We start from the raw sequence: 10,397 nt of genomic DNA, 5'->3' as shown, positions 1-10,397 counted from the left end.
CATATTAAATATAGAGTGGGCATCTTTATATGTTATTAAATAATTTTACAACTTTTTATGACTGAAAATTATTTTATGACTTATCACATGGATTTAACTTAAAGTTTTGATGTCTTCTCTTTTTTGAACATGTTCACCTTTTCAGTATAATAATCAATGTGATTACAAATAGGCATCAAGTTAAGTAAGTATATAATCAATTCATGGAATAAATTTCCATGAGTGACAATATAAAATTTTACAGTTTCCAATACACAACTTTACAGTTTCCAATACACATTGTGAAATGTTGTTTCAAAATGTTGTTCTGATATACACTCCCACAAGTATCCCCATGATCCTTGGTATTGTTTTGTATTGTCATTTTACTAATATTTTGGAAATTGACACTACTTGAAAAGTTAAAATTTCTTTGATTTCTATTTGGGTAATTTTTATTTATTCATAAGGATAATATTTTGTATTAAATGTTTGATTTTGCTATTTTTCATCAATAAAGTGCTCATATACTTAAAAAATTTACTTCTTGGGGATTACTTTAATAAATTAAAACAATATTAGTATTATGCTATCGTACAACGTATGCTGTAAACAACTTTTTTTAATGTGTTCTTTATGTATAACTCTCTAAGGATGTTTTTGATTTGTTAACTACCCATCTTTATGAATTTGAAAGGCCATCTTTACCACATCTTAAGGTGGTTGGTGCACATGCTTTTGGATTTTCTACTAATCTATACTTTTATTTTAGATAAGTCACCTCACATAATTACTGTAACTTTGTAGTCTAAAATATGAGTAATCAAACCATATTATATATTTTTCAAAATATTCTTGGCTGCTTTATTATTTTTTCCAGAAAAAATTTAAAATTGTTCTATAATTCAAAATGTTATTAGAACATTGTTTAGAATTGTTTTGAATTCATAGAAATATTTGTAAATAATTTGAATTATTGACTATGCTTTGTTGAGAAATATTACATTCCTTATTTATTTATTAATTAATATTATAATTATATTTTTTACATTCTATGATGGTGTTGCAGAGCAGTTGGGGGGTAAGGGGAGAGAAGAAAGGGGAAAGAAATAGGGTGGGAGAAGGAGGAAGGAGGAGGGGCAGGGGTGAGGCCTGCGGCACCCCCTTCAGCCCTGCACAGGAGACCAAGAGGCTTCCAGTGGTGGCTTGGTCATTGCTGGGCTGGGTGCAGATGTCAGAGGGATGTGGCTGAAGTCCTCGCCCCACCTACCTCCCCAGCTCAGGAGCCTGGGTGCTTGCTGCCATGGCAGGTGGTTCCTGGGGTGCTTCCTGCCATGGCAGTCCATTGCTGGACTGGTTGTGAGTGTCAGGGGGCATGGCTGGGGGCATGGCCAAGGCCGTCAATCCCCATTCTGCTCCAGCTAAGGAAAACCCTGGGGAGAAGAAATAATTTCTGATCTTGCAGGTAGTGTTTTTGAAATAACCCTGGCATGGCATGAATGAGGCCACAACACAGAGCAAAGAATTTGGGTTTGGGGATCAGTTTGTTGATGGCCTGAATGGCTTGCTCGGTGAAATGGATCTCCTGGCCCCATTTGTCACTGCTGTGGTCAAAGTCCCCAGTGGCCCAGGCCTTCATCAATCCAAACTGTATGTCTGCACCTTGGATGAAATAGAGCAGGACTTTCCATTCTCTTTCCTTCGGGAAACATGTCCAGAGCCTTGTGCTGGGCTCTGTGGAAAACAGCCCCCTCCTCTGCAGCAGACATGATGAGCGATTTTCTGGCCTCGTCTGAGCATACTCTGTGGGAGGGAGCAGCTAGATTCCACACAGTCCAACAGCCCGTCCTGCCCCTTCTGGGGTGGCGTCCCATTTCTCTCTTGAAGCTTTATTTTGAATTTTACAGTTTTGTATTTTTCTTTATGTAGGATTTCTTATTTCTTGGAAAGTCGATTTTTATGTTATATGTTGTACTTTTATCGGCGTTATTGGTAATATTACCTATATTTTGAAAGTCATTATTTCTTCGTAAAATAATTTCAAGTTTTTATTTATTTTCTAATGAATCCCCTTAATAAGCTAACATTTATTTTAGTGTCCCAGTAGTCTTGATTATTGTAGTTAAAAATTATATTATGTTCAAATTATATTATTTTATCTATTTTCAGATATTATAGTTGTCATTTCTATCTAATACCTATTTTTGCTGTATGAAAAGCAGATAACAATAATGGTATACCATCTTATATTATTATAAGAATGTATATGTTTGACCTGAGGAAGAAAACTGAGGCACGACTTAAACAATAAGCATTTATTTCAGCCAATGTGAGTAACCACAGTCTGGGAAAACACCCCCAAGCTACCTTGGGAAGTCCTCCAAGGTACAAACGGAGCTTCAGTATTTTTATAATTACAAAAAGGAGAGGTAAAAGGGAGGAAAGGAACAACCTCTTTAATTAGTCTTTACATTGGCTGCCCAGCATGATATGACTTCGAAATTGGTTAATGGTTACATCTTACTCTTTAAATAAATGTTGTATTCATAAGTAAGGGCCACATCATCCTGTACAACATTCTTTAGGTTGATTTATAGCTCTGTGAGCTGACACCATGTTGGCACTTACTCTAGGCCTAAAGTAAACTGTTTAGTAATGTTCCAGGATATGGGCAACGAGGCTAATGCCACATACCTGACCTCCAGGACCTAGAGAATTTAGCTGGACTAGTTATTGATGCTAGAGCTATTTCCGATTTATCAATATATAGTTCAAAAATTCATTAATTCACTTACTAACTTCCCATTTTTTATAATTCTTACATTCATATTCAAATAATCTACTATATTTGTCTATGGATTTACCTATTTTTCTCATATTTGGCCAGATACAGAATTTTGTTGAGGTTAATATAAAGATATTTGAGTAGTTTTTTTTCTAAATTATTTTATATATTTAAAAATTAAAAATTAAAATATTATATTATGTCTGTCTTAAAATGTTCCATGAACTATTTGTGTATCATTACCCGTAAGTCATCTTTTAAAATTTTAGGTTTTACACAGTTTGCATTTGAAAAGTTTTGTTTCCCTTTTTGCAACTAGCCATATTATTTGTGTCTTCTAAGAAAACCTTCATTATTGAAAAGCAATACCTTTCCAACATTGCTGTCAATCACATTATGCTATATTTGTATATCAAATATATTTGTTTTTATAAAATTATAGAAACAATTAGGTTATTTCTTATAATTATTAAGTCATTAAAGTTACTAATATTTTTTGTATAGATTAGAATTTGATGAATTCAGTAATTAATAACCCCTTTCTAAAGGGAAATTAAAAACTATGAGATTTCACCAGGCAATTTCTTTGAATTATCATATATGATCTAATTAGAATAAAGTCTCTACAAATGAAATGATTTAGCAGCAGGGCAAGCTTTAATATGAAATAATGTATCACTAATTGAATGTGAATTGGACTATATATTCCAAATACTATCTTTCATAGTATAGAGGAAATACTTGTGTGTTATGAATCATAACACTAAAACTTTATTAAATTAGGCTTAAAATCTATTAAACAGTAAATGCATACATTTGTCATAATCTTACAATCACAAATTTTTATATTATAATCTTGTTTGAATTTCTAAAGCAGATAATTTTTAAAAACTTATATATTTCACAGATATGAGTCCATAATTGTGTTTTTTTCCAAAATGCAAATATGTTCACCATTTTAATTACAATTAAAAAATAAGAATATATTGTAATTCTGTAAAAGAATTTACAAATGCATAAATTACAAATGTATAAAAAGATCAAAATCACTCAAAATACTAACAAAGAAACATAACAAAATAACAACAAAAAAACTACTATTTTGTATCCATGTTCATCATTAGAATCTTTAACGTGTGCATGTGTGTCTATGATTATTTACAAAACAAGGATAATGTATCAATTATGCATGCTGGATTATAATCTGTTATACACACACTTTAATGACTATTTTATTCTTGGGTATATATTCTGTTTCCTCACCTATTCCATAATGTAGATGTACATTGTTTATACATTTTTGCTATATAAGCAATAGCAAGGTGAATATCCAATATGTACTGCCATATAACTAGTGAAATGTTTCCACAGTAAAAATTAGCTCAAGTGAAATTACTATGTGTGTTAGTTTTCTAAAGTGACTCTCATAACAAAGGTGAATATCCAATATGTACTGCCATATAACTAGTGAAATGTTTCCACAGTAAAAATTAGTTCAAGTGAAATTACTATGTGTGTTAGTTTTCTAAAGTGACTCTCATAACATACCACAAACTTGGTGACTTAAAACAGCATGCATTTATCCTCTCACAGTTCTGGAGACTAGAAATCAGAAATTAAGATACTGACTGGGTCATACTCTCTTTGATGACTTTAGGAGAGACTACTTCCTTCCCTTTTCCAGTTTCTGATAGTCCCAGGTGTCCTCTTGGACTGTACCTTGGCTTGGATGTAGATACCACATTTTCTGGATGTAAGTGATTGGAAGAGACCACATCAATGGAGTTACCACAACCCCTATAGGAAAATACTGGGTCTGTTCATCACTAACCCAGTTTCTTTCTTCAAGAAGATCCTGCCTCTCAAGGCCAACAAGAGGTGTAAAGTCATGAAGGTGACCAAGGTAGAAGTCCTCTCTGAAAGCAGAAACTGTCCTTTGGTCCTGTCAATTCTATATGGAGCTGAGAAGAACACTTTCAGCTCTGTCTTTCCCAAGGGATTTTTTCCATCTTTTCAAAGTCTAGGATAGTTCAGAACATGGAGGATGCAGAGACTGTTGTGATATATTCATCACAGCGTGTAATGTCCAACAGCCACAGAAAAAGATCAAAGGAAGCTTGGGCAGCGTATCTGTGTCTATAACAGGGAAGGATTTATGGCGGGCTGCAGAATACATCTAGTTTTGTTTGTTTGTTTAGAACAAAATGGTTTTAGTTGATTGTGGCACTCTAACTTTCTTGGGAGTGGAGGACAGGAGGCAGAGAGAGAGGAGATGGCAGATGAGAAGCAAAGGGTCCTTGTGCCCCAGGGCCCGGCCCCAATACTTATTTTCTCCTCCCTGGCAAGAAAGAGTTCATGAAAATGAACTCAGCAGCAGCAGCAGCAACTGCAACGGTTTCCTTCACCAATTAATACACTTCACTACCAAGCAAGAAGAAGAGAGGGGTGGGGAGAGGGATGGGGGTGAGCAGAAAGGAGGGGAAGCATGGCCCCAGACCCCCCAAACACTATCACCCTCCTTGTCCTTTTAAAACTGTGGACAAGCCTAACTGAGAGCAGGTACCTGGAAGAGATAAGGGCTGAGGGAGGGAGAGGAAGATGGAGGAAGAGAAGAAGGGAGGCTGCCCTTCCCCAGAGGCTGCAGCCAGAGTGCTGAAGCCATGTGAGCACTGAGGGATCCAGGGGCAGAAGCAGAGGGGCAGAGTGGTGGGGTGACCACTCCATCCAATGCAAAGCTTGGGGCTGCTGAGGAGGGAGCAGCTAAGTCAGGGACTTTCCCATCTGAGTGGCTTAGGAGACAAACCCTCTCCCCTCAGAGCAACAGGGGACAGAGAAAATGCATCAGAGGCTTGAGTGGTAACATGATTTTAATCTCTACCTCTGCCTTTACATGGGGAGCTCTCTCCCACTGTCTCTCTGTCTTCGCATGGTTGTCTTGTTATAAAGACACCAGTCATATTAAATTATGGGACCACTCTATTCTAGGATAGCCTCACCTTATCCAGTTACATTTGCAAATATTCTATTTACAAATAAAGGTCACATCCTGAGATACTGTGGCTTAGGATTTTATCATATCTGTTTTGTGGGGGGACATAATTTAACCTCAACACTACATCAAAGGTTATGGACATTTTAAAAACAAGACGTGCATGCTGAAAAGTTACACTTCTGAAATGTATAATATATGTTATCGCAAACTACAAATATGAGTGCACTGAACCTGGGCCTTCAATAACTGTCAGTATTAGAATGTTTCATCATCATATAGTCTAAAATTGATAAATTGTGAATATTATTTTAGATTGTAGTATTTTTTTGAATACTAGTGAGAATGAATCAGTTGCTTGCTTATTTATTGAACAATTTTTGTGAATTTTCTGAACATAAACTGACTTCTTTGAGTTGAGTTCTTCAATTTCTATATTTATTGAGTTGTTTCTATAATACTAATATTAAGTTAATATCTTTTACAATGCAAATATTTTTCATGCTTTGCTATTTTATTTAAATTCATTTTTCTATTTGTTTTTATTTTCTCCTCCTTGATCTATAATTTTTATTTGTTCTTATCTGTCTTCATTTTCCTCTACATTTTCTATATTTTATGTCATGTATATATATCCATCTGCACCCAAGTTAATTAAATATTTACCTTAATTTTTCTGGTAATTTATAGTTTTATTTCAATGTAGAGTTTTAACTCATTTAAATTTGATACTAGATACAAAGTCGATAACAATTTATTTAATATTTTAAGATATTCCTACTCATCTTAAATTTCATTATACAATAGACACAATATTATATGTTAATATCTTGTTATTATTAAAGAGCCCATTTGCTAATTTATATCAGTGCAAGTTGTAGGCTAACATGTACAAGAGTGATATGTGTTAAACTGAATTTTTTCAAAGCATTAACTTTATTTTTGGTTGTGTTCTCCTAAGCAGTATACATGATACCATAGCCAAATATATTTTAATAATGATGGATGAAAAAGTGATTAGTTAATTAAATTAATAGTTTTGAATCTTAATTTTAACAGTACTTTAATATACAAGTCATTTCTACTTATAAGGCCCTGAATAGGAGCTTTGCATGTATGATCCTATCCTATTTGATCATCACACTGTTTCTATGAAGAGCATTTTATTAGCCCCATTTTACAGATTAATAAGTGTTTGCTCAGAACATTACAATAACTTGATAAATGTCACGGAGTTAGAACCAGAAAATCTGTTTCACAACTAAGAGTCATAAAGCCTGCTCTTTGTTGCTTATGTGGTAGGGGTTAACATCTGGTTCTCAACAATAAGAAACTGCGTTTCAGTTTTATTATTTAACACATTAGCATAGATAATAATGCTACTTTAGTTAAAATGGGTAATCATGGAACCATGAAAAATAAACAGAGAAAGTTTGTTCCATGGTATAGAGTAAACCAGCCATAAGTTGAACTTAAGTAGGCACTGTATAGTAAGTTAATAGCTCTTTATTAATAGCACATTTATATTTTAACCTTATATATTATTTTTAAGTTTAACACTATGATTTTCTTTAGGGATATTTCATTTTACCAAATCCTGCAGTGTATGTTTACTCAGTTTCCATAATATGTGTCAATAAAAGTAGTAACAGTGAAGATATTATATTTGGAGATTCAAATAATGAGAGCAGCTATCCAGCTCATATCCAGATATGTATCCAATACAGATCTCAAAAAAGTAAAATTTGTCCCAGCTATTCATAGTACATCTGACCCTTCCAGCTAATTTTTTTAAAAATTATTTTGGGATACTTCTGTTATTAAAATTGAAAATGAAAAAGTATTTTTAAAGTTATTGCAATCACAAAAATGCTATTTTTAAAGTGAATGGATTTATTATTTGCAGGAAATTTTACATTTTAAATTAAGTTGTGAGCACATTAACAGAAGTTTAATCACATTGTTTTGGAAACTATACTAATATATATGTTTTCCTGACAACGTTGTTATATATTCACTTACACACACATACTCATTTACATATGTGTATATCTGTATATTCGCTTGTATGTTTCTCTTTTCTATATTATTACTTACTCTTTATATACTAATTCCAAATATTTCTCAACAACATTTTATTTTTATAATAGGAAGTTAGACATAAAAAGGTAGAAAAAATCCTAAATATTCTCATTTATATGTAGTTTCTAACAGGATATAGAAGAGGCCACCATCAGACGGACTTTGGACTTCCCAGCCTCAGAAACTGTAAGCAATAAATTTTGTTTTCTTTATAAAAAAATTTTTAAAATAAATGAAAAAATAAAAGCAATTAACACTCTTTTACCCCTTTCCTGAAGGTGGGTAAGGTCAATTATGAGAGGAAGGATAAGGACACAGGAAGAAGGGAAGGATCAGGAAGCAACATCATTTGGTTTTAAATATTTAGATAACACTTCTTGTAATATCAATCTACGTTTAATACCTGTTTGGGAAACTGTGTGAACTTTTTCTATATATGTCTAAACTAACACATACTTATGTCTGTTAATATGGGATACTAAATAAACAACAAATTAAAAACTAATATATTTGGTTCCCCAAAAAATATATATAATAAATTATGAAAGCAATGTAACTTTCAATAGGACAAATAAATTCAAAAGGCATGACTCTGGTAAAATCACTTTTTAAAAGCTTTAATTTCTGGTCATTAACCTTCTTTTTGGTACTCTCTCAGCTGTCTCTTAAAAATCTGTTTACTTAATCTGCTATAGTAAGAGAGCCAATGTCATTGACTGGGCACTAGACTGTCCAGAATAATGAGTACATTTTCCAACCTCTTCTGCATCTATGAGTGGCTGCATCACTAACTTCTGGACAAGGGATATAAAAGAAAGCACTGTGTGCAACTTCAGGAAAGAGTCCTTTAAGAAAAGAGTGTGTTCTTTTCCTTCATTATGCTTTCTTTTTAGATAAATAAAATTAAAGCATGAATATTGGCCAATGCAACATGACAGAAAGTTAGATAATGGATGATCTTATGCCTCAACACCCAGGAACTGCTCTACATTTACGTGTACGAGAGGAAAAAAAGAAAAACAAAACTTCTGTTTTGATTAAATCGGTTATGTCACATGCAGCTGCCCAAAATTATAGCTAAAAATGTTGCATTTTGTCTTTTAATTCAAATTGTGTGCATGTATATGCATACACACATTTCTGCTAGTCTTTATTATTTACTTTTTAATTATATAAATATATTTATATATATTCATGCATATGAGTGATTTTTTTTGGTGGGGAGTAAAAGTATTTTTGATTTATACTATGATGACATTGTAGTTGGAAAATGTTTTCTATATTATATTTCATGGCTTACTGGTCAATGTCTAGTTATTCCATGTGTGCTTGGTAGGGTTATAAGTATATCAATTTGATGAAAAATTAGCCATGTCATTCACATTTTCTGCATTCTAATTAGAAATATCTCTTCTTAATGTATGAGTATCTCTAAGAATTTTGTTTAAAATTTTTCCTATAATCGAGGATTTTTTGTTCCATTTTTTGTGTGGAAATAGGTTATATTATTAAGGATATATAATGTAATTTAATAATTTTCTGGTGAATTACTCTATTTTTACATAACACTTTTATGTGTAGTAATTTGTTTATATTTGCTTTATATACTGATTGACTTAGAGTGTAGTGAAACCACATTTCTTTGGTTATTTGTGTCGTATGTGTTTAATCACTTCTTTTACTTTTAGACTTACATCATTTTCCTGACTCTGACTTTTGTAAATTTAAAGTTGTGTGTTTTTTTAAATTCAGTTTCTTTTTCTTTTCTTTTTTTTTTTTGCTGGCATCGTTAATTCATTTATCTTTATTGTGATTATGTTATATTTGAATTAGTCTTGCTATTATTTTGTGCTTTATACTTAACCAAAAATTTTACTTTGATTCTGGCATAATATTTTTCTTTCTCTTTTTTTATTTGTTAAAACATAATTGATTGTACATATCTGTGGGGTACAGCACTGAATATCGATTCTTGTGCACAATACGTTATACTCGAATGAAAATAATTAGTATATTCAATATTACACAATGTAATCATTTTTTGTGGACCTGTACCAATTTCTCACGAACCTCCTCTCCCCCTCCCTCTGTCCCACTTCTGGTGGCCTCAGTTCTATTCTCTCCTTTAGAAAGTTTATCAAATTACTGTGACTGTTGTATTATATTTTTCTATTTTTTTATTCTTTTCTTTTTTCTTCATTTTCTTACTCATAGGGTTCTCTTCCTGTTGATTTCTTATACTGGTTAAAAAGCTATGCATCATATTTCTTTTCTATCGAAAAGTAGCCTATTTTAATCTGTATGAAACAAGTCTAATATTTATCAATGACTACACTCATTAGTCAAACAGTTTGAAGCTTTATATACATTAAAGCTGGTTAAATTTGTCCTTATATTTTTGTATACCTCTCATATTATAATGACCAATATTTATTTATGTTTATGTACACATTTACTCTTATTAATTTTCACCATTGCTCTTTCATTCCACTCTTCTGTGTTTCTACTGACTGAAATACGAAAGTACTTCAAAAAGTTTGTGGAAAAATAGAATTGAAAGAT

Source organism: Galeopterus variegatus, unplaced genomic scaffold, assembly GCF_000696425.1.
Source record: "Galeopterus variegatus unplaced genomic scaffold, G_variegatus-3.0.2 Scaffold6686, whole genome shotgun sequence".
NCBI classification, from domain to species: Eukaryota; Metazoa; Chordata; class Mammalia; order Dermoptera; family Cynocephalidae; genus Galeopterus; species Galeopterus variegatus.
Note: the sequence above shows the minus strand (reverse complement) of the source record.